Here is a 19127-nt window from a genome sequence, read left to right on the forward strand (position 1 = left end):
TGACTATGAGTCCATTTATACTCCCTCCTTATCTTTATGTGCTATTCTTGACATATATTTGACTTCTACAAATACTATAAACCTATAAATATGTTACCACTTTTAAAATATTTAATTGATGTTTCAGAAATTTAATTTAAAGAGAAAAATCTTTTTTATATACCTATATGTTTAACTATCTTTAGTGTCTTCATTCCTTTCTGTAGATCCAAATTTCTACCTAGTTTCATTCTTCCTTAATCTGAATATTTTCTTTCAGCATTTCCTGTAGTGTTGGTTTGCTTGTCATAAATTGTCTCAGTTTTTGTTCAACTGAAAATGTCTTTATTTAAACTTAACTTTGGAAAGATATTTCACTGATAATAAACTTAAAAGATAACTTTACATTATCTTCTGATCTCCATTATTTTCTAATGAAAAGTCAGTTAATATTTTTATTGTTGTTCCCATATGTCATGTGTCCTTTTTTTCTCCTCTCAGTTAAGATTTTTTTTTTCCATGGTGCCTGGGTGTCTCAATCAGTTAAGCATCTGCCTTCAGCTCAGGTCACGATCCCAGGGTCCTGGGATTGAGCCCCATGTCGGACTCCCTGCTCAGCAGGGAGCCTGCTTCTCCCTCTCCCTCTGCTACTCTCCCTGTCAAATAAATAAAATCTTAAAAAAAAAAAAAGATTTTTTTTTTCCTTAACTTTGTTGGGCTTAGTTGTATATTCTTCTTTAGTGCACTGAGCTTCCTGGATTTATGGGTTGCTGTTTTTAAATCAAATTTGGAAAAACTTTGTCATACGTTTATTCAAATTGTTCTTCCCTATTTATACCTCTCCACAACTTCAGTTCTTTCTTGGACACCAATTAAGTGATTTTAGACTACTTGGTATTGTTCCCACAGCTTGCTGAAACTACCTTCATTATTTTGCAATTTTTTTCCTCTCTATGTTTAATATTGAATGATTTTGTTGACCTGTCTTCAACTTCAGTGTTCTCTTCTTCTGTTGTGTCCACTCAGCTGCCAATCATGTCTAATGAAGTTTTTAAGATATTGTATTTTTCAGTTCTAGGCCTTCCATTTGGTCCTTTCCCATGGTTTTCATATCTCCTATCTCTTCACCAATTATATTTAATTTTTCATGTAGGTACTTCAGCATATTTTTCATAGTCATTTTTAAATCCCTCTCATTTAATTTCAAAATCTGCATCATCTGTGAGTTTGTTTCTTTTAACTAATTTTCCTCTTGACTCTGGATCACAATTTTTTTTTTATTTGTGCCTAATGATTTTTTATTATATATTGAACATAGTGATTGAAACATTATAGAGAATGTTAATTCTTTCATTTTCCTCTGGAAAGTGTTAAGTTTTGTTCCTTTGAATTTTGCTCCAGTCAGGAATTAAATTATTGGCATATCATCTTGAATAAGTATTGGTTTACCCCTCAGTCCTGGAACATAGTCTTTACTCCTAAGGCATGGCCCTTCTGGAGATTATTGATAGGTTGAAATTTTTACAAGTCCTCTCTAACTTTAAACTCTGGCTTTCCTGCATTGGACAGCGCTACAATCTTTTCTTAGTTCTTTCAGCATTTTAGGTGGTTTTTCTTTGTTCCTCCTGCTGAGTTCCTTGGAGTCTCACCTCTCACATGAATAGTTCAGCAGTCAGGATTAAGTCAAGGATTAGTGAAGGATTAACAGAAGCTTATATGTAGTTTTTGAGGTTCCGTCTTATAACTTCCTTCTGTCTGGGATTTCACTCCTCAATTTCTAGCCACTCTAGCAGTCCCAAACTCTCTTATCTTCTGATTCCTCTAATAGGAGTATGGTTTTGCTTCTAGCTTGGTGGGGCTGGGGACTGCCTCCAGTGGGAAAGCCATGGATGGATCTCAATTAGTCTGGGTCCTTTTTTGTCAAGGATCAAATTTCTTCCAGTTTCTGTCTGCTCTTGATTACTGTCCAGTGTCTTTAGACAGTTGTTTTCCATTTTTTGATCGGAGTTCGTAATTGTTATCTTTGGGAGTGTTAGTTAAATGTAAGATACTCTGCCAATTGGATAAAACTAGAACCTCTCTATTAACTATGAATGAATTCAAAACTCCACATCTGGCTTTTAAGATTGTCTAGGAATAATCTCCACTGTCTTAGTCAGCTCAGGCTGCCACAACAAATATACCATAGACTGGGTGGCTTAAACAACAAATACTTATTTTTCACAGTTCTGGAAGCTAGAAGTCTGAGATCAGGTTGCCCACGTGGTTGGGTTCTTAGGAGACTCTGCTTCCAGGCTTGTAGACAGCTACCTTCTCTCTGTACCCTCACATGCCAGAGATGGCGGAGGTAAGCTCTGTTCTGTCTCCTTTCCTAGGGGCACAAATCTCATCAAGAGGGCTTCACTCTCATGACCTAATTACTTCCCAACAGCCCCACCTCCAAATAATACCACTTTGGGAACTAGGGTTTCAATATATGTATATGGGGAGAACACAAACATTCAGTTCATAGCATTAACCTTCCTTTTTTACTTCATCTTCCTCTCCCCCCCTTTCTTCATGCTCAACTGCTGCCAATTTGACATACTTAATGTTCTACCAAACTTTGTATATGTGCATCTGCTTATCTTGCCCCTCTCTTCCATCTTAACATGTCCAAAGCTACTGTCAGAATTCTTGTAAGCTAACAATAACACTGCTCCTCCTCTTTTCTGATAGGCTCAGGAGTCAGGCAGAAATTAAATGATCACTTTTAGTATTGATAAAGATACTTGAAGAAAGATGCCTTAAGGATCTCTCACTGCATGGCAGAAAATAGACCAGAATGTAAGAGTCATGCAGATGGGCTCTAGCCTAAGGGAAATCAGGAGGGGCTAAGCCGAGCATGCTCAGTTTCTGCTCTCAAACTCACTATTTAACCCCTGTGGGAGGAGTAATGAGTGAGGACAGAGAGCAAGAGTGTTCCTGTAGCTGAAGTTCCCCCATGTGGAAACATGAAAAAGGAGAATAAACGGCCTCTCCATCCCAGCTCCCCTGAATGTTAACCAGGACTCAATTCTCAGTCTTCATTTGCAAATCCTCCCCTGTGCCCTTCTACCTGGATGTAGTCTCTCCTGCTGTGAATGCTCATTTTACCTTATCTGAACTTTTCCAATAACATTTATTCTATCTTGTAAGTACAGTAATTTATCTATTTCACTGTGACTCTCCTCTTTCCTAGAATCGCCTTAAAATGGGGCTATTTAATACTATTCATGCTCTCACATTTCCCAATTATTAACACAGTAACTGACAAATGGTAAGCCCTCCATGAGTATTTATAGAATGAGTAAATGAGTAAGTGAAATGAGCCTTGGCCGGGGCGGGGGGCGAACCACAGGTAGCTTACCCCAAATAAGCTCAGGCAGAGAGGGATTTAAGAATTTAAAGCAGACTAGGCCAAGCCATCATGAGAATGAAAGAAAGCATTTCTGTTTAAAGTAGCTAATTGCTTCTCACTGGAGAAGGTGGTAATGACATCACCAGCGCTGATATTGCTTGAGACCATTATCTTCTACTCCATAATGTGAGGAGTGCCCTAGCAGGTGTGCTTGGAATTGAACTCATGGGACATCTAACAGCAGCTCCTTGGAGGCTCAGCCAGCCTCTCTAGAGGTTTTAAACATCTTAAGTTACATAAGAAATTAGAATGAGGGAGATGAACGGATTAAAATGGGGAATTGGGATTCCTCTTAAAGGTGAATTTGAGACTCTTGACTCTATCAAATTCTTAGTTCAGAAATAATTATTCATTTTTACCTTTATCTTTAGGTACTATCAAAGAATATACTGGGAAGAAAGTTCTGAATCAAAAAGTAATTTTTACAGTTCCCCCAGACAGAATTATTCCATACTGTGTGCCTTTTAAGTATTTTTAGAAATTATAAATATTAGATACAATTCTTCTTTTTGTACTTAACTCAGGAAAATAGTCTGGCCCAAGTGAAGGCTTATAATTTTCTTTTTTTCTTTTTGTATTATAAAATTAAATATATAGATGAGCAAAATAAGAAAAAAATACTCCAATCTCACCACTAGCAATAACCAATGTTAATGTTTTGATATCTAACCTTTCATCCTTTTTCTATGTATACATGTGTATATCTAGCTATGTATCTACCTATATCCAGATTTAGGAAAATTATAGCATATACTCTTTAATTACTTTTTATTTTACAGAAAAGTTGAAGGAGTTGTGAAGATAGTGCAGACATAACTCATACCGTTTTCCTATTACATTAATATGATACTAATACCATGTAGCTAATGAACTGATACTGACACACTGTTGTTGATACTAATATTAATATGCTATTACTAACTGAAGTCTAGGATTTATTCAGGCTTCTTTAGTTTTTTTTTTTTTTAAAGATTTTATTTATTTATTTATTTGAGAGACAGAGACAGAAACAGCATGAGAGGGGATAGGGTCAGAGGGAGAAGCAGGCTCCCCGCCGAGCCGGGAGCCCGAGGTGGGACTCGATCCCAGGACCCTGGGATCATGACCTGAGCCGAAGGCAGTCGCTTAACCAACTGAGCCACCCAGGTGCCCAGACTTCTTTAGTTTTACCTAATATTCTTTTTCTGTTCTGGGATACCACATTACATTTAGTTATCATTTTTCTTAGGCTCCTCAGACTATATTTTGTAGACTTCTGCATTCTTGGTGACCTTGACAATTTTGAGGAGTACTGGTCAGGTGTTTTGTATAATGTCCTTCACTTAAGATTTGTCTGATGTTTTTCTCCTAAGGTTATAGATCTGGGGAGAAGAGAACCACAGAAGTAAAGTACTGTTCTCACATCACATCAAGGGTATATATTGTCAAGACTCATCACTGTTCATGCTGACCCTGATCTTGTGGCTGAGGTTGTGTTTGTCAGTTCGCTCCATAGTAAAATTATTGTTTCTCAGTGTGCAAGGGTTCTAATTTCTCCACATCCCCACCCACACTTGTTGCCTTTAATTGGGTTGTTTGTTTTCTTATTGTTGAGTTTTGTGAGGTTTTTGTATATTTTGGATAGAAGTCTTTATCCAATATGTGATATTTTGGATATTTTATCTCTTTACCCTCTTAATGGTATCTTTTGCAGCATATGCTCTTTTAACTTGCTTTTTTTCACTCAACAATATGTTATTAACATCTTTCCATATTATTCTTCTATAATGTCACCTAATGGCTATAAATCACTACATTATATGAATGTAGTATACAATGTATTATTGTTGGACAAATATTTAGATGAGTTTCAGTTTTTTATTTTTACAAAAAAAAAAGAGAAAACAGTGGTGGATATCCTTGTAACTAAATATTCTCTTAATATTTACTTAAGATAAATTTCCTTAAGTTAAAATTCTATATCCAAAGGTATCAACATTTTAAAGACTTTTGCTGGGACAGACTCTCTTTTTTTCCTGATCTTCCATCCTTGTAAAGCATTTTATTTCCTCTTTAGGTCAGAGTCAGAGGTAGGACACGAGTGCATTTTGAAGTATCATATGCTTTGGTAACTAGTATATTAAACACACACCGATCTGAGAACCTCAGAAGTATTCAGCCTCCAAGGAGAGCTTCATTCTAGCCTTTCCAAAAGCCTTTCCCATTGTTCAGTTGACATCCTATACCTTAATTTAGGCCTCATGTCCTCTACGAAACCTGCCTACTAATCCTCCCATCTTGGTAATGGCTCAAAGTGAAGGTGTTCAATGAAGCAGTCTGGATGGTGTGTGTCCAGTTCCTCAGACTTGGGAGTTGTTTGGGGTCCCTGGGGGGATGGTCATGGCCCCTTTGTCTCAGCATTGCTTTCCCTCCTTTCTCATGCTGGGTTAACGTCCCTCCACTGCATTCTCACGGCATTCAATCTTAGCCTGCACTTTCCAATGTTCCTGCTCTCTAGGAGATTTCAAATGTCTGAAACTGAACTGCCTAAAAATCTTATTTTTGTATTTTAAAATAGAATAAATAGAAACAAATGTTTTGAAAATTCCATAACATTCCCTATAGCAATTACAAGGCAGGCTTGGGCATCCCTCTCCTACAGTGAAAGAAATCACTGAGGTTTTAGCTTTGTGGCTACACATCCAGTGTAGTCTATAAATCTCTACTCATAGCAGCACGGACTCAGACTGTGAGTGGCAAAGAGAGGAAGCCGTCACAGGAACAGGGCTCACTGGCCCAGCTCTTATTTTAACTTTTTACATTTGATTTTATGCTGCCAGACACTGCTGCTAACCTTTGGCCTACAGTAGTTTAGACAAATATGGAGGCTGTTAGTCAAAGGAACTCTGTCTCCCCAAGAACATGTTGCGACACATTGAACTCAGAGCCATGTCAGTTGAAACAGATCTTGTGCTTTAACAAGTACCTTGGGTCCTTGGGAGAATAAGCTAGTCATGGCTTTATGGGCCTTTTAGGGAAAGCTACTGCTGTGCTGCATGTTCTTGGCACTTGGGAATGCACAGCGCCGCTGGTTGCCAAGAATATAAACAGCCAGAACAATATGTTCAGCATTTAGGAAATACAGCTGGATCTAGCAAATGTATATGACAGAACGAACTCTGTGGCCAGAGAAATTTCCTCTGCACATTTTACTTTCCTAAAGAATAGCTGAACTGGAGGTCCTAACACACCATGCCAACCCCATACAGTTTTGGATATATGTGAATTGAGGGGCACTGATATTGATTTCACTTATGTGTCTCTTGTGTCTTTCACTAGATTCTAGATATCTTAAGGTAGAGGCTCATGTCTAAGCTGCTCTGTAAATCCTGCCCCTCCACAAGTAAGGCCATGAACTCAAATAAATTGCTGGTAAGATAGAGCAAATGCTGTGACCAGGCAAGCAAGAGTTATCAATTTCAGGATTAAAACTGACCTAACCTTTGGATTCAGAGTACTCTCTTCCCTGCCTCCTCCCCTACCTACTTTCTCCCTTAAGTACATGTGGCCCTAGGAACACACTTCCAAAGCTTCAAATTAGTACTTTTATCTGGAACAATTTTAGGGCATCATTAAATTACAATGTAAGAATTTATATAGGTCATTTATAATTTTTTAATCTGGATGAAAGTAATGTTCTAGGGCATCTAGGGCAGATGTTATTGCTACTCTGAAAGTTGTTGCTTAAGAACATGTTTTCATTTTCTTTGTCCGTCATGCATCCTGCCTGAGACCTTCGGAGCTCCTATATCAAGAGAATTGTAGAAAAGGGGGACAAAAAGAGTGAGCAGGGTAATGTTCCCTTCTTCCTCTCCATCTTTCAGCTCCTGTTACTAGTGGGAGAAGAAGGAAGTTAATCAAAAGTAGAATTACTTTGCACTACCTATAAAGCATGTGTTCCTTCCCTGGAACTTTACATATGTTATCTCACTTAATTCCATGACAACTTAACAAAGTAGATATTATTATTCCCATTTTACAGACAGGAAAACCAAAGAGCTAAAAGAGTAAGTAACTTGTTCAAAGTCATAGAGTTACAGACCAGTATTTGAACCAGCGCTGTCTGATTATGTAGAGCCCACCAGGTTGTACCCTACCTGCATCCTGCTGAGTCCTTTTGTCAGCAGTTAGGGTGAACTGCTATCAGATGAGCAGGAAATCGTGGTTATGGCTGCAGGCCATAATCCTGGGCAAGCATTAAGGAGGAAACAACTTTCTGATAGCTGAATTTGCAAAAACCTATAAAGCCATGATAACCCCAACGCTGATGACAAGGGCCAGGTGGGACCCATGCAGATTGGGATAGAGCTAATGGGTAGGTATGAGTCCCCTAACCGGCAATTACGATTTGGGCTGAATGTCCCTAACTCTCTCCCCCAAATAAAGCAAACTCGAATTCCACACAGAGTTTTTCTATTGCAGCTGCTACAAACCAATAAGCTTTGGGGATCTGTGCTTTCCACTGGACAGGAAAGAGTATCTAGGGATGAAAACGAAGATGAGAAAGAAAGGGGAGGAAGAGAGATCTATGTGTAAGGAAGTTAATACATCTTTAAACAAAGAAGAATTCAAAGAAAACACACACAGCATGTAAAAGGGAGATGAGAAATGAGTAATGCTTTTAAAAAGTATCTACCTAGGGGTGCCTGGATGGCTCAGTCGGCTAAGTGTCTGACTCTTGATTTCGGCTCAGGTCATAATCTCAGGGTTGTGAGATCAAGTCCCAAGTCAGGCTCTGTGCTGGACGTGAAGCCTGCTTAACATTCTCTCTCTCCCTCTGCCCCTCTCTAAAAAAAAAAAAAAAAAAAAGCATCTACCAAAATTTTTCACACACAGGGCTGAACAACTTGTTTTCAAAATTGCTTCCTCTTTTGTACCATTTCCATATCACTTTCTAGAAATACCACCGTAATCACTGTCTCAGAAAGGACACTGCACAACGCAAGGACGTGGCTGAGGGAAGTGCAGGAAATGGTAGAAACACAGAGGAACAGGGCAAACATAATGTGATGAATCTTCTCTTCTGCAAATATAATTACTTTCAGGGTGAAAAGATAGCCAGACTGATTTAATGGATTATTAGGATTCTCTGTTTTACCATTCTCAATCCTAAATCTGTTTTCTGGGTTTGTATATATTGGTGGGGAAATGAAGATCCTGTTAAATCTTTGTTACATTCTCACCATGGAGCAAAAATTGTGGATGTGGCAAAGACTTTTATTCAGAACAAATTTTATTCCTGGACATTGTCTGTCTTCCAAGGCCTCTTTTCTGAAGTACCACTAACATATGTAGACCACTACATTGCATCATCCATTAATTCATTAACCACCATTTATGGGATGCCTCCAATGCATCAGATGTTGGGGATTTAAAAACAAACGACACACCCCATGCCCTCAAGGAGATCGTGTTTAGTAGGGAAGAGACAACCGAACAAATAATCACTATTACAAAAGTTCAATAGTCAAAGGCTATAAAAAGTATGATGAGCACATACAGCACGAATAACTATCTTTCTGTCAGAAAAATGTCTTACGCTTCCCATTAGAAAGCAAATTTCCCTTGTTAAGAAAAATAAGTTGCTATCACTCAAATTACTAACCCCAAATTAATCAGTCTCTGATTATTGTTGTCTTGTAGCTAGAAAGGCTTTAATTCTCCATTACTGAAATCTACTGACACATAGCCAAGCCCAGTATAATACAATCCTTGGGGGAAATACCACATTTCTCTGGGCATGCAATTGAGAAAACACCATACTTAGAAGCTATGTCATTTTCATTGCATAACAATTTGGGGAAATCACATCAGGCACATATTTAGAAGGTATCCCATGGTAACCATGAGAAGTTGCTTTGGTCTCACATAGCTGAACATAAAAATTAATCCCAGCTTATCAGATGTCTGGAAGGAACAGGAAGAGTGAAATTAGCATATCTTCTTTGCATTATTAAATTAAACAGCTCTCTGGGCTTACATGAGCTCTTAGGGATCAAAAACCTTTTGTCCCACACTTGGTCCCATGGTTGTAGTAGTAGGTGTCTTCATGTTTGATTTTTTTCTGAGCTTTCATGAAATGTGTCTTGCTCATACTTAGGGGACTATGGTTCGGTGGAGGCCACCCTGAACAAGCAACCTACAAGGTTCTCTCTGCCTTTCAATTTCTTCTCTTTCCATAAAATAAATACTGCAGTCAGTGATTCTCTTTATCACTCAAGTGGATTCTCTGTGCCCAGGCCTCCTACAGGTTTGATGAGGATTCATTGAGTAATGGGACAAGTGAGCTTGCTGAGGAGAGGCTCCGATATGACTCTGTGCAGCCTCCCCCCAGATTACATCAGTTATCTGTTTTCATCCACCAGTGTACCCACTTCATTTATAAATTAAGGAGGGAAGAACTGGTTTGGAGGCACAATCTGAGGGGAGAGAGGAAGTAGAGCATGGGGAGGAGGGCATAGCAACTGATCTCTTTCTGGCATTTTATACTGAATTGGTGTGCTGGCAGTTAGGGTGTGTGGGAGCCAAAAGCTGATGTACCCATTTAATTAGATACTTGGGAGTGTGGGTGTGGTGGAGGTCAGAAACACAGGCAGGACTTCAAGAGGCTGTGGGCAGTGCTGTTCTGGGGGAGAAGTGATAAACTGGGAAACAGAGTTGGGTGGAGGCCACAATTTTTTCCATGTTGAGTGATATCTTAAAGAATCTTCTAGCACCCAGGCCCAGGGAACTGGCTGCCTTGGGATCATCCCTGGCTACATTGGTGCTTTCCAGGTGGGCTCCTTGGAGAGGCAGTTGTGAGGACACTTTGTGGTCAGTGGACAGGAGCGATTAGAACCTGGGGGAAACTGGGTGGTCACAACTGTGTTGTTGGACTGGTTTGTGAACCCACATGAGGCACTTTTCGGGGGGGGCTTGAGGAATAACTACAGTCACTCTGAAGAGCTCTTTATTCATTCTGCTCTGGAATTTATGTACGTTCTCCCAATTTTAAGTGTTGACTCAACAAAATATAAATATTATGTTGGCTGAATACAATGTGTCTGCAGGTGAAATTTGGTCCATATGCCATCAGTTCATTACTTCTCCATAACTCATTAGAATTTCCTGGAATTTCCAGTTTTTTGATATGCCTTCTGGATGTACCATCAAATTACTTGTCAGATCATGCGGCAGGGACTTCTAGCTAACACCCAATATCTTTCTTCCTTTGTATCAAAACCAGTATTGTATGTGTGATGGCTGGGTTGCCAGTTAAAAGGCTAAGTTTTCCAACCTCTCTTGTTGCCAAGAATAGACAGATGACAATGTTACTGGCTGATGAGATATAAGAAAAGTATCCTGAGAAGCCATCTTTAAAAGTTGCTGACTCCGGGTGCCTGGGTGGTGCAGTCCGTTAAACATCAGACTCTTGGTTTCAACTCAGGTCATGATCTCAGGGTCATGAGATCGAGCTGGCTTCTGGCTTTGCACTCAGGGCGGAGTCTGCTTGAGATTCTCTTTCCCTCTCCCTCTGGCCCTCTTGCTCTTGCTCTCTCTCTTTCTAAAATAAATAAAATAAATAACCTTAAAAAAAAAAGTTGCTGACTCATCTGGGAAGACATTTGTTCCTCTCCTTTTCCTCCTTCCTGACACGGACTGCAGACAAAATAATTAAAACTTGGGTGGCCATCTTGCCTCAGTAAGTAACCCACCAGACAAGCCATGCATCGAGGTGGTGGAGCAGATGGAAGCAGTCTATCTTTAATGACCTGAGACTCTCTCCCTATCTCCAAACTTCTATAACTTAAGTGAGAAAATCATCTTCTTAAACCGTTTTCCTGAGGTTTTTGTTATATGCAGCCACCTAATTCATGCAAACCATGTGTTATGACTGGTCTGGAAAGTATGGCTTCTTTCATATACACAGCTTATATTTTAGTTTAAAAAAATCATTATTTACAAGTTCATGCAGAAAACATGTAAAAAGTTAATAAAAAATAGTGTTTGATAATTCAAGACAGCAATATAAGAAACTTCACCTGACGGTAGATTGTTGTCAAACATATGGGAAGACCATAAAGGATATGGGAATTGTACCTTGGCTGAGGTGGTTTATGTTGGCCTGTTTTAGTAAGTGGGGTTTAGACATGGCAGCAGGGTCTAGAGACATACATGAGGGCAATGACACAAGTAATGTGAGTATGGTAACAAGAAAGGGTGGTCCGTGTTTGCTAAACAGTGAGCAAATTCTCAGCTCAAGGGGAGTGTTTGTGACAGAAAGTAGTGCAAGGTACAACCAGGGAAAGAACCTGACAACCTCTAACATAGAGCCATCATCTTTTTTCATTCGTGCTACATTCCTGTGTTATTTTAGGGACCTTCAGCACATCTTTTCTCAGCTTTTGTCTCCTCAGATTGGAAAGTTGTGGTCTTTTTCTAATTTGCTTTCAAGCCGTCTCTCATACTCAGCCCCTTTCCTGAACGGTACCCAGAATGCTGTCTCCAGAGCAGCACATGACTCTCCCTGGGAAGGGCCCTCTTTCTTTAGAACAGGAAGAAGTTACATTTTCAGTCGCCTCCCTCACAACACTCAGCATTTGTTTCGCCTTTTTGGGTAAGCACAAGATCACACCCTAGACTCACAACCAGATGATCCCTCCGTCGCTAAAGAAATGGAGGTACCAACAACAGACTGGTATTGGCGACAGATTGGCTGTTCCTGGACAGAGTGGGGTCCACGAGCATCCCACAAAGCTTCTGGGCCTCTTTGACCACGTGCTCTCAGCCCCACTGCACAACCTGCTACACTCCATTCCTGTGAAGGAGACTCAAGCCAGGCCATAGTTGGTCTGAGGTCCCGCCAGGACAAGGCTACTTGCATTAACCTGAAATTCCTGAAGGAATCTCCTTTGTTGTTGATGGAAAACCTGGTCTGTTGCTCAGATTTCTCACTTTCAGGAGCTGCATTGGTAACAGGCAAAAATTGGGCAGAACTTCATTAACATTCTCAGCCGCTTTCACGAAGCCAAGAATTGGAAAATGCGCCTCATTGAATTACCTTTTGTTAGCAGCGTGGAGATGCGGGCAAAGGGCACAGTGGGGTTTGTGTCTGAAGCTGGCCTCCCCACGGCGCTGGGCTTCTCCCCTTCCTGGCTACTCACTCGTCGGATGGCCCGGCTGTAAGGGGCCACGCTGACAGGGCATTTCAGTCATGCAGCTAATGAAAATCATTCTGAGGCTCAACGTGACAGGTCCTTTGGACTCATATATCAGAAACCACTAACAAATGTCATTCCTTCTCTGACTGCCTTCTCTTTTTTAACCTGTTGATTTGCTTTCGGAAGGCATCACCAAAAAAATAAAAAAATAAAAATACTGATGAAAATGCCCGGTTTCATGGCTGAAATGCATTTTTGGCTTTCCAAGCCAGCAGGACAACAGCCAGGAAAACAAAAGGAAAAAAACCTCACCTTCGCCTTTCGGGGCATGGATATGTGAGGAAAATTTGGATTGCTGAAAAATCAGACAGTGGTCTATCAGTTACAGACGCATGAGTCACCCCGGGCTGTACCGAGACAGACCAGAGTTACCTGGAAAACACAAAAAAACCCCGGCCTGGCCAAAGTCCAAACACTAGAGGGACCAAACAAAAGGATTCCCAGGGAAGAAGAGGCTGTAATCAAAGTCCTGACAGTACCCAGCCCTGATGAAAAATGACTGTGCAGAATTCCCATTAAGGATATTTGAAACCCCAGCTCTTATCTTTCCCCGCCTTCCTTTTTCCTCAGCTGGGGACCTGCAGCCCAGCTCTGGCCTACAATCTTACTCTGTGATAGAGGCCAAGCTGTGTTCACTTAGGTCAGAGCTGGTCGGGGTGCAGGGATTAAGTTACTGCTCCCAGCTGATGGAAAAAGAGCGGCTTCCAAGCCACCTGGTTTGGCAGTTCTCTCAAAAAGATCCACACCCAATAAAAACAATTCCGAAATTCACCCTACTGATGGGAGCACCTGAAAAAATGCAATGATTAAAAAAAGAAGAAAAAAAAAGTCCAATATCAAGTGTGAAGAAGGGAGCCTGTTAGTAGCCTGGAACGCCTCACAAGATTTTGAGAAAAGATTGACATAAAGAAAATAGTTAATATATTTTCATGAATTCATAGCCACAGTAGTCTTATCTTTGGAGAGCTTTCTCTTCACAGCCACGCAATGGCTGATTTTTCAAACGCTAATTTCCTGTTCCTGGTTCTGTTCCTTGTGGGATTTATTAAAGGAAAGAAGAGTATAATCTTCTAGTTATTATGTGGTGGCCAGATAAATTACCTAAACATCGAAGTGAAAAATTTGCTTAGATTTATTACATACACTTAAATTTTAAACCGTAATGGTTGAAAAAGCAGAAATCTATCAGTTACATTCATGGGAATGTACATTAAGCATTCATCACATGGATTTTAAGAAATAACTATAGGAAGAAAAGGAATATAGGAGAACACAAGATGTGAAAGTATTTTCCGAAAGGCGCAGCAGAGGCGAAGTATCTATACTAAATGGAAGCGTGTTATAATAGGATACATATTAATTAGGGAAAGTTATCAAAATATCTAAACCCCTGCCCTGAATCCCTGAAATGAGAACCCGCAGCAACTCTTGCTCACCTGATGAAGAACACGAACACAGATTCTTTAAGATGCTTTTGCAGATGGATATTGTAATATAAAGTAGACTAGGCCATGCTACAATAAACAGCCCCCAAATCTTAGCGATTTAAAACAACAAAGATGTTTTCCTCATGCTATATGTCCATCAAGGGTCAACAGGACTATTTTGCTCACTGTGGTCTGCTTAGAACCCAGGCGGATGCCAGCCACAGGTGACCATCTTGCTCCAGGCATCTGGGGCATCTTGCTATCTCTGGCTATCTCCTGGACTAATAACACTGAAGATTCACAACAGATTTCATGACAGTGCCTAAAGGCAGATGTAAAGTTTAAATTCCCAGATCATCATTTGTCCTGGGAGTTAGGGCCCTACAAAAGTTAAAGCAACTGAGTCTTTCTCTTCTTTTTCTTTTGAATACAGAAGTTTTTCTACAATCTAAGTATTAGGGTGACAAGGACTATGTGGAAAGTAAAGTGCCTAACCTTTCTTTTTTTCTTTTCTTCAGTCATATTTATCTCCCAGACCTTGTCCCATTGCCCATGTTTTGCTGACAGAAACAGGACCCTGTCTGAACTTTTGGAACCTGTTTTCCAAGGCTTTCAGCAAATTGTTTCTGCCACATTTTCAAGATCCATCATATGCTGCCATAATAGAGCCAGACTCTGGTGCCAACAGATGGAAGAAAGGTGTATGAAAATTTCAAACTAGAAAATCATTGAAATTAATATTTTCTTGTCAAAATGAAATAGGAAATGACTTTTTACCCCCCTTTGGAAGGTGCAGGAAGTTTAGAACACATTGAGGAGGGGAAGTCATAGGACCTGCTAGTTTCTAATCTCCTCAACACAAAATATGAGAATAAAGAGGGAACTTTAGACTCCTCATCAGACCAATTCAGAAATGTATTTGAGGCATGATACAATAGTAAAGCACTATATAACATTTACATCCACAAGCTTTTAAAAAACAATTTGTGTTCTAAGAGTGATACAGGCTTATTATGGAAAACTACGAAATAATGAAAGATAAGAAGAAAAAAGAACCAGTCATAATGCTAGACCTTAGAAATCATAATTGCAGAAGTAATTGGTGTTAACCTTCCAACATTTCTCCTGAGTCTGCAATTTTTACACAATTGAAAATATAATATAGAGGCTAGAACTCTTAGTCCACAAACTCAGACACACTTGAAATATGAACTCAAACTAATTTCTATAGCAAGTCCTCGCTCTGCCTGCAAATCAAAATTTAATCTCCATCATCTTGAGACAATGCTTTTCTTTCTAGGGTGTATCTGAGTTGACAGGGGTCCATGATAATGTGACATCAAAGGTTGGGAGTTGGGTACTTGGTACTCAAGTAATATCTACATATGCCTTTGCTAAGAAATTTCCTATCCCTGTTTGTATTCTTTCTCTTCCATTTTTAATACTTCTGCCAAGGAAACAAAATCCCAGGACCCACCAAAATCTAGCTCTTACCAACTCCCAGTTTCTTTCTCTTAAATCCAGCAGTACCTTTTTTCAGGTACGGGCATAGGCTGGTTATTTACCTATCGCCTCTCAGCTCCAAACTCACCCCTTTTACACTCTGTTCTGCAATGCTGGGCCTGGAACCCTGGAAACTTTAATTCCCAGAGTCCTTGCCTGCCTTTCTGCCAGTCCTGCCAATTGGCAACAGCAGAGGGACCTGGAAGGCAGAAGGAAAGCAGAAGTGTCTTTCCTCCTGTTTATTGCCAGCCTTGTCAGTGTTGCCCAGGGCTGGCGATTTGTCCACCAGCAAGAGTTGGCTCAGAGCTCGGCCCCAGTGTCCTCCAGCACCCAGAATCTGCCACACGGGCCCCCCACAACAGCCCCAGTGGCTGCGCGGTGCTGCGGTCTCCCAGGTCTGGGCCTCACCTCCGTCAGACCCTCCCCTCCAACAGTCCAGGGGTCCCCGCTCCCTGCTCCGACTGCCTCCAGATTGTCACCTTGAGGCACAACTTTTTGTTCTCTTGGGCCTCTGGCACCTGGAGAGTCAACTTGCAAAATAAAATACCTGTGAGATTTAGGTTTTCCTCACAGGACCCTAGCTGCTCTCTGGGGGACGGATTCTTCCTTCATGTATCTCGATGTTTTTCCCTCAGAGGGAATCCCTCTATCGGATGTTTGTATCCCAGGCATCTGGCAGAGGAGCTCCTTGAACGGTTCAAGCAATTAAAAGCACAAAAGCTAGAGACTTTCTAGCTCTTTCTGTTTCCCGCCCAGTCATGCTTCCCCAGGGCACAGGGATACAGAACTGGACTACGAGCTGGAATGACGGAGACAATGCAACGGGAAAAGGGGGAAATTGTTACTACGGCAAAAATACTGTCAAATAGTAATACCTTTAAATAATGCTTTTTTCCTCTTTCCATAAGCATCCTTGTATTCCTTTTCTTTGTCGAACCCTGACCAAATTGCACACTCAGGAGCAACATAAATATTATTATTTCAGCCATTAAGCCATTAAGTTCTGGAGTCATTTCTCATGCACCTATCTTATCCAATACTGATTCTGTATTGTGTGTGTGTGTGTGTGCACGCTTACATAAATAGATCTCAGTATTCTGTAATGTCTTGGTTTTCAAAGGTTAAAAGTAAGAATCTTCACTAAAATGGCTTCAAACGTAACTATAGATACTCCCGAAAAACACTTAGTGGATTTAATGCACATAGAGCTGAAAAATATGCAGCTTCCTTTTCTGAGGGTTTTTTCAACCTTGTTGAATACATTGTTAAAATTCGAGTTACAATTTTTTTCTTGTCCTGAATTATCAAGCAGTTGAACTATTTTTTCCCCATTAAAGTTGATTTATTTTATTTTATTTTATTTTTTATTTACTTATTTTTTTTTTAAAGATTTTATTTATTTTTTAGAGAATGAGCGAGAGGGAAACAGCATGAGAGGGGAGAGGGTCAGAGGGAGAAGCAGGCTCCCCACTGAGCCGGGAGCCCGATGTGGGACTCGATCCCAGGACCCTGGGATCATGACCTGAGCCGAAGGCAGACGCTTAACCATCTGAGCCACCCAGGCGCCCTAAAGTTGATTTAAATACACGGGCTTATATAGTTTATATGAGATTTAGTCCCATGGCTGCTTGAACCAAAAGAAACTCAAGATGGATGATCTGTGTTAACTCTGTGCAACCATATGTGTATTAATGGAGCTGAAAAGCAAGCCTGAAATTTTATGTGCCCTTTAAAAGAGAACATCTTCAGAGAGAAGCATGTTCCTGCCGTCATAAATAGTGCTCCAATAGTTTGTGCACCATCTCATAACAATAATAAATATCCCTCAAAGACAACTACAAATTTGCAATTGATTTTGATCATTATTCCACACTGAATAACTGCAGGATTCAACAAAGTCAGAATGATGATGCAGACCAATCTGCAGTCAATTTGCATTGCCTGTTTAACCCTGCAGACAAAGGATTTGGGGTACTGCAAGGCTCAAGTACAGCAAATATAGAAAGGTATGATGGGAGGGACAGGTGAGAATAAAGGTAATTTAGAAATGTTACAATTGGTCTCAAATATGCATCAGAATGAATAAAGAGTATATTTTCAAACAAAATGTTAATAGTTGTATGAAGAGCAAATGGAACAATAAATGAAGGTTAACTCAAGAATTCTATAAACAGGCGTACAAATATAATTCACTTTACAAGAAGAAAATTAACTCCATACCTTTAGAAGCATAGAATAATTTCTTGAAGCAATTTTAAATGATAATATGCTGGAATGATGGCTTAATTGCACAAGAATTCTGCTTAATTCATTGGAAGTCCCCCTGAAGAACTCAGTTTGAGAACTGGGGAATTCCATCATTGGTTAGAGGCCATCTTCGTTGCTGTTGGAGGTGGGTTCGGTTTGGGGTGACTTAACAATAAAAAGGATTCCCAGGTTTGCTAAAATGTCGTTTGCAAACAGCCTTTGGAAGAACAATCCGGTTGGTGCTATGGGGTTAGAATTGGGGTAGAGTGGATTTCATGTGCTGGGTGGCTTGGAGAGTAGCTGATTCCCACAGGATGCTCAGGCAAGCAGCCCCTTAGCTGGTTTGGAATTGCTCTGGGTTCCTGGGGTAGAAGGAAAGACTTTCATTGGCTCACCACAGCTGTGCTAGGAGGTTTGGGGAAATCCTATCAAATAGTTGCAATCTTAAGCAGAATTACAAGACTAGCTTTAAAATCAGAACCCAGACATTTCTTGAGCTAATGAAAGACAAAATATATCCTTGGTATTAGAGTTAGATAAAAATAGTTAAATTTTTTTCTTTTCCTCTTTTGTATTAATCTATGCAATAAAGTGGGCAGATCCTAAGCGAATCCAGCTCAATGAATTTTTGTCTATGCAAAGGCCCATGAAACCAACACCCAGGACAAGATAGGGAAAATTTTCCGTTCCTCAGGAGGTAGCACTGTGCTTCTTCCCAGTCAATACTCCCAAAGGTAACCACCATTCTGACCTTCAATACATAGATCAGTTTTACTTGTTTTTGAACAGGAAGGGTATTTGAAATATTTAACATAAATATTAGTAGTTACTCACCTCCCAGAGATGTCACAGATAGTATATTTCTCTCTTTCCTTCATTTACTTACTCATTTGTTCAAAACACTGTCTAGTTACCAACTCTGTCCACCAGGCACTGAGAATACAATATTGAACCACAAAGCATCAGTGTCAGCCCTTGGGACACGTCATAGTAAGTGGGAGAATACATACAGGTAAGCAGGCAATTATGGTGCCGAGTGGTACGTACTACCACAGGAGGAAATGCCATGGAAAAGGGTGTGGAATGTGGACTTGGGAAAGTGAGGTGGTTAAGCAGACAGAGATGAGGAGACAATCAATACAGAAGCACAGGGAACAGTGGGAACAGGTGCTCAGGGTCAAAAGACAGCTTTGACTATTTAGGGAACTGAAAGGCAGAATATCCCTTGTGATTAGACAAGGGGACTGGGGCCAGATCCTGGGGGACTTTGCAGAGCATGTTTCAGAGCTTCTA

Source organism: Mirounga leonina, unplaced genomic scaffold, assembly GCF_011800145.1.
Source record: "Mirounga leonina isolate KUSES-001 unplaced genomic scaffold, KU_Mleo_1.0 Mir_151, whole genome shotgun sequence".
Classification (NCBI taxonomy): Eukaryota; Metazoa; Chordata; class Mammalia; order Carnivora; family Phocidae; genus Mirounga; species Mirounga leonina.